Source organism: Octodon degus, unplaced genomic scaffold (assembly GCF_000260255.1).
Source record: "Octodon degus isolate 3935 unplaced genomic scaffold, OctDeg1.0 scaffold00231, whole genome shotgun sequence".
Taxonomy (NCBI): domain Eukaryota; kingdom Metazoa; phylum Chordata; class Mammalia; order Rodentia; family Octodontidae; genus Octodon; species Octodon degus.
The window spans coordinates 647,494-654,518 of NW_004524807.1; the positions used below are offsets into that span (position 1 = coordinate 647,494).

Consider the following 7,025-nt stretch of genomic DNA (forward strand, 5'->3'; position numbering starts at 1 on the left):
TTTATTTATTTATTGTGTGGCCAGCTCAGCCCACCAGGGGGCGAGCAGGCTGGCATGTGGTGCTGGGAGATTGAACCGAGGTCTCTGTGCTTTGCTTGAGCTTAGCTTGTTCTAAGTAGGTGCTTCAGACCACTGAGCCATCTCACCAGCCCCTCTTATTTATTTCAATAATTTATTCTATATTTTTAGTGCTGTCCACTTTCATCCTCACATAAAGCATATAAATCAGATTTTTAAATTTTACAGACAAGGAGATGAAAGCTTAGAAATGTTTGATAAAATAGTAGAAGGATACACATTTTCCTAGTGACAGAGTAGAGTGTCCAAAATCCTGGTGACTGAAGTTTTTCTTTTGACTATAGTTTTCTGTATTGAACAAATACATGACTGGCTTGGAAGTAGAATCCTGGTTAAGCCAAGAGTCAAATATATTTTACTTTAAAAAATATCTTGTCCCTAATTAGAGATTCGCTTATTTTCCTAAGCAAAGCCAATATGTGCCAACAGTCTTTCAATAAATGAATATGGAAATAATCTTTCTAAAAACAGATTGCTACATATTATTTAAAAAGTCTGTTCAGGGGCAGGGGTTACAGCTCAGTGACACAGTGCCTGCCTCACAAATGCAAGGTCCTGAGTTTGATTCCTTGTACAAAAAAAATCATATTTCAATAAGTAGATGCTTGGGGCTGGGGAGATGGCTCAGTAGGATAAGCACTTGACTGGCAAATGCAAGGATCTGAGTTCAATCCCTGATTCCTCAAAAAAAAAAAAAGTAGATGCTTATATCAAGGCTTTGACTTTATATAGTACATCCAAAATAAATTCCCTGTAGCACTAATAGTCTCTTGAATTATGTAAGAAGCAAAGGTCCTTGCTTCAGATTCCTCAAGTCTGAAAAAGAAATGTATTTACTATTAACTTTCCATGGAGTTGATACATATAGAGAAAAGGCATAGGTGCTTGAAATACAAATGGGCATTCCCAAACAGGGCTATGTGATCTATAGCCTTAAAAGTCTGATTTCCTTAACTATTTCGCAACTGCTCGCAGAGTTGTCATCATGTAATTCATCTTGTATGTCCCCTTGGGACTTACTTTGGTCAGTGTATAAATCGTATACTGGTTGTCTTTCCTACTGTCTGGGTTAGTTTATTAGTTTTTAAGAGGTGCTATAAAATTAAGCATTGCAAGTTAAAGCAAGGCTTATATAACTAAAAATGTAACTTTTTCTATCTGGTAAGGTCAGTCAAATCCCCTCAGGATTTACCCTGGAATCATGTATAACACCTTGTAGATCTTCTGTCAGTGTCAACCATCTGGATGAGTCACGGCCATTGCCTGGACTATTTGCTCCCTGTGAAAGCCTGAGAGAATGTTTTCTCTCTAGGTGACTCTCCTGAAGCAGACTATGCATCATCTATCACTATCCTCTGTGGTCCCATACAGCAATGAACACCCACCTCTGACAAAATGGAAGAAAAAGGGGGGGCTATAAATAAAAGACCGTTTTGTAGTGAAAAAAATATGTACGTACAAGATAGTTAGAATAGACATACAGCTACTTTCTCTTAGTTCAATGAGAAGAAATGTTTGTACTAATAGTGTTTAGACAAGATATCATGTCTGCATCTTGTCTTCTAAAAAACTACTAAGAAGACAACAATATGCAAGGTATTAATTATTGTAACTGTCCTATTAAACTGTTTTGAAACTGTTTCATTGCTATTTTATCTTTTTTTCTCATTAAAATGAATGAAAACTAAAAAAAAATAAATAAATAAAATTAAGTGTTACAAAGTGGCTTGGGTAACAACAGAAACTCATTTCTTCACAGTTCTCCTCAATGGAAATCTAAGACCACATTGTTGGTATGGTTGGTTTCATCTGTGGTCTTTCTGCCTTGTTTAGGACTGTTTTCATGTTCTTAAGTTATTCTCTCCCCTATGAATTTTTTTCCCCAATTGTTTTCCTTGGAAACCTACTCATACTGGATTAGATCCCACACCAATAACTTAATTTCAGCTTAATTATTTATTTAAAGACCTTTTCTCCAAATTTTATTACTTTCTGAGGTATAGTAGAGGTTGAGGAGCTCAGGGCATGAATTTTAGGGGAATATAACTCAACCTGTAACTGATGGGAGTGTTTGTAGATGTTCAAAGTACTGGCATACCTTGGTGCTTCTGGGTCTTGGTTGGCTTCTAGGCTCCCTGTTACACCTAGAGGAATATGTTATCTGTTTTTTTCCATCAGTTACTCTCTGAAACCTAGTTATAAAGTCTGTATACCTTTTTGTTGATCCCTTCCTTTATTCTACCATGAGACTTCTGGACCTGTGGGCTCTCAGTCTCAGTTGTCTGCTGTCTTGGTTACTTTTCTCATCGCTGAGACAAAACACCCATCACTCAAAGTTACAGGAGGAAACGTTTTTCATAGCTCACAATCTATAGAGGTTTCAGTTTGTAGTTGGCTGGCTCCAAGGTGGTCTGGCAGAGGGGCATCACAGAGGAGAGACAGTGCATGGACGGCCAAAGAGAGAAAAGCAATGGAGTAGAGAAGCAACAAGCAGTGACCCTCTCTCTGTCGCTTACATCCTATCCAGGCTGCCCACCTTTAGGGTAGAGAGCACTCATGCTCAGGGTTGGGCCTGCTGGACCCTAACATCACAGTATGAAGCAGTCCCAGCATCACATCCTTGATCTCAGCATCACATACTCAAGCTTCATACTAAAGTATGAATACTCTAGCCACCTCCTCCAAAAAGCCCACCACATGAGGCTTTGGGGTGAGCGTCTAGATATAAACCACAATAACTGCTCTCCCCTTTAGGAATTTGGAGGAGTACTGAATCTTCTGCAGGCTGTACTGGATACAGAAAAGCTGAGGATGCTACCTTAGTCCTTCTCCACCTCCAGTAGTTATTTCTTGCCCTCTAGCCCAGGGGACACCAAAGAGCTATTTCTTGTCCTGTAGCCCAGGGGACACCTTCAATATCACTGCTTTCCTGTCCACAGGGATAGGGTTTTCTTTGTTATAAATACCCAAGCTTTTCTGTTGATTTACCATCTTCCTTTTGGAGTAAACTGTTGGTATTATCTGCTTCTTGATTGTCTTCCATTCTATGTTTTCATTTTTTATGGTCTCTAAAATTTTTTCCCTTTATATGTAAGGGCAGAGAAGGGAGTGAGAAAGCAAAGAAGTGCACCTCCTTAAATATGTGTTCTTCTCAACTGTGCCTATTTTTATGTCTTTTAAGTGAAAAAATAAGAACTTTTCCCCCTTAGGCTTTATTTTCCAAAAGATATGATAGCATCACAATTTTTCATATTGAATTGGAAAGTGCCTAAGAGGATGGATACATGTTGTAAAAACATAGATTAATATTTCAAGTTGGTATCATTTATATGAGGACTGTCAAAAATTTATCCTTAGTAGTAAAGTGTTCACTGTCTAATTATAGCCCTCCTACTATGATCCTTGGTACAGTTAGGATTGCTGGTTTTTTACACTTAAAAACTCATGCATAAAGGGGAAAGGTTGATGTAGATGATATCCAAAGTCCCTTCCAGTATTAGAATTTTATGATTTTGTGATAATATAGTTTTCCTCAGTCTTCAGAAAGGCCACTCTACTATAGACACTACCATGAACAGAAATGAGATGCTTATGTTGTTTCGGTTTTTAATTTCATGATTGCCAGTGGGTTTTTAACCAATATTTGTTTTCATTGTTACAGTTACAAATGACATATTTGCATATGACTTTCCAGGCAATTCCACTGCCCTCAAAAGTTTTCATGACCTATTATTTAAGGGAAAATAATAATCAGTACACAAAGCTGTAAGGATTTTTCTCTTTGAGAGAGGCCAGATAAATAAAATTACATGTGGCCAATAACTCCAAAATCAGCCTGAAAGATGCCATATTTCAAAATAGCACCTTATTGGGTTACTTGTTTTGAATGTCCTGGAGACCAGGCCTGCTGTTGTTGACAGTATTTTTGAGAATGTTGACATTCCAACAGCAGCACCCATCAATTTGAGGTAAGTGTTTGAAGTACTGCACAGTGTGGGAGAGTGTAGCTCACCCTCTGGAGAGCCTGCTAAACTGGTTGAACCTGATTCTGTTCTTAGGAGGTTTTGAAGAGAGAGCCCAAGTGTCAGCCCCAAGTGAAATGTCGGAGTTGAACTTTAAAGCCTTCAAAAAATATACAGAATTATAATTATGATGATGAGTGAAATTTTAAATGGTTGAAGGCTCATTTCACATAAACGTGTTAAAACCTGACTTGATCTAAGCCATTTCTCTTGAATACAGTCAGAAATGCCCACAATGTCAGATTTCTGGTGTCATGTGAGTATTACTGTCTGCTGGCTGAACAGACAGCGAAATGTCAATTAGAAATTTGCTGTCTGAAAGTTAACTCGGGAAACACAGTGGAAAAATGCTTTTGAATGGGGAATGTGCTCTCTGGGAGAAAACTGTATGAAAATTTAACAAACAACAAAATGTTGGGATGCTTTGTTTGACTTGACTACTAAAACTAAAAAACCTCCATTGGGCTTTATATTTGTTGACATTGGAAAGCCTGGCACTTGTCAATTTGAAGACTTAGCTAAATGTGTGGGCTGTGTTGCTGTTCCTGTCTCTCATTAACAGGCCATTTCTTCTGGCTCTACAGATCCCTTCCTTCCCTCATCTCCTCCTCCTTTTCTCTGCAGCTCATCTCTCAAGATTCATGCAGAAGGTCTCTTCTGGCAGCAATACCGTCTCCAAACAGACTTTGCTGTTTACCCAGTGTGTTTTCGCAGCATTTTTGTATCTGTTTTGTAAAACATAGTACATCATGGCATAATAGATCTCCTTGTAGCTTCTTTATCTGCCTGGAAATTTATCAGAGGCACAGCCGTGTCGTTTCATACTTTTCTTTTAATATATTGAGCACAGTAAACCCCCAAAGTGATGACTGAGTGAAAATGTCTTTCATAGCGGCGTTATGCATGTCTGGTCAAAGACCCAGTGTGTACATCTTTAGTAAATGCTAGCTTCATTGTAGTATGGAGCAATTGTAATACTTGCCTATCCAAAGTCTTAGGGCTGAAAGAAGAGCTACAGAAAAAGGACTTATGGGGCACACAAGGTCTCTTTCATTTTAAATGTGCTTATAGAGGTGGCTTTACAGTCAGAAAATCCTAAAGCACAATCTTTAAATCTGATATAGACCCAAACCATGGAATGTAACCTGACGTTGCACACTGGGTCCATAAATCTCAGCAAAGTCCTTCTTCCTGGATGCAGTTGTTTTAAACATTATTGTTTTTCATGTTGCTGCCCTTAGGGGTCTCTGGGGATAGTATAGAAGCCACTTGAATAGACGGAGACTGACACCAAAGCTGGATGGACACCTGGGGCTGCACAGGCATTTGCAACAACAGTGTTCAGCTTCTGTGTGTTTCATCAGTCACCTCAGGACTGTTTCCCACTCAGAGGTGAGGTAAACTGGGCTCAATTTCATACCAAATCCCAAGAGCCTCTGATCATTTGAAACCTATTGAATGTATTTGAAAATGCTTAATGTCACAGCTATCTCTTCCATTTTGCTGTTTCTGTGTTGCTTATGATTTTAATGTCTTGATGAGCTTCACTGTTTTACCCATTTAGAAATATCACAAAACCCATTTACAATTTGAGTTTGTCTCCCCTAACCACATTATGCTAAAAGCACCAATTTCTTTTCTCTTGTTTATGCTTTAGCTTAGCTCCAGGCAACAAATTTTAGGAGAAACATAGAATTTAAAAATATTTTTAGAGTTTATTGCTCCATAAAACTTTTTTCTATAAATAAAAAATCTTGTATAAGATTTAGAGTTACTGATTTTTCTCTATTACTTTTATTTTTGATTGGATTTATATTTGGATTCAGTAGATGCCATTGATCAAAGAGTTTCATGGCTTTAAGTTTGGAAAACCATTAGTCTAGGAGTCTGAGTAGCAGGTATATTTTCAGTTGTACTGGACATGCAGGGAATAGTAAAATAGGCCATTCATTATGTAGGTTTAGGTTTACTTCTGTTGTAGATGTCCTACTTTCCATAAGAGAATAAGTCCATAAAGTAAGTATTTAGTAAAAAAAGGAATCTATCATGAGAATCCTGTTTTATATATGTTACATATATGTCACTCTAATTATAATTTCACCTACCTGAGTATGCAAATTGAAAATTCAGACCTAAATTCTTTTCACTTTTAGATACTTGCTAATGAAAGGCCCCTGCCCTGGAAGTATTATTACACCCATACAAGCAAGTCTGATTCTCTTTCTCAGTGCAGCTTCCTGGAAGAGTTCTGCTGTCTGACGTCACATGTAGGTGGGTCACGTGGAGGGGTGCTCTGCGTGGAGGGTGCTCTGCGTGGAAGGGTGCTCTGCGTGGAGGGCTGAGTGCCATGCAGGCTGCCCTCTCCCTTCTTGCTCGGCATGGCCATTCACGGCCCTCAATACTTGTGCCAATCTGTGGAAGCTGTGCTGGGTAGGGACCCAGTGAGGGAGCCTTTTCTCTAATTATGCCATATTTTGTCAATTGATAAGAGCATGTTAGCACTCTAAGGTGTACAATATTTAATGTAAAATGTTCAGTATTTGCTTTAATGTCTTCCCTCAGTGGGGATAGAGACCTTCTTATACTGGCAGGGGACAAAGCTTCTCAAATCCTTGTTTTTACTTCCTTTTCTCAAACTAGCCTTAGTTCGGGGTATACGTGGAAACATACAGAAGCATGAGCACTTATTTTTTTCAGTTCAAAATAAAGTACTTCCTGCTCGCTAACGCATTCCACTAGATTTCTAGAGTAGTCACCCCACTGATTAGGCAAACTGACCCTTAATTATTTTGTGGCTTAGTACAACTAGAACATCCTGTTACACTTGTATTTCGTATCATGCTACCATTTATAAAGTATCGCATTTTTTGAGATACTCCGTTCTCTTATTACCTAAGGAATACTAGGTCCTTTCTGAAGCTAAGG

The 7,025-nt window shown here is 38.5% G+C and overlaps 1 pseudogene; it reads right to left on the reverse strand.

Annotated features, from left to right (window-relative positions):
- Positions 1 to 6,480, reverse strand: part of LOC101571576 — a 13,133-nt pseudogene extending 6,653 nt beyond the window's left edge.
- Positions 6,481 to 7,025: the final 545 nt, after the last annotated feature.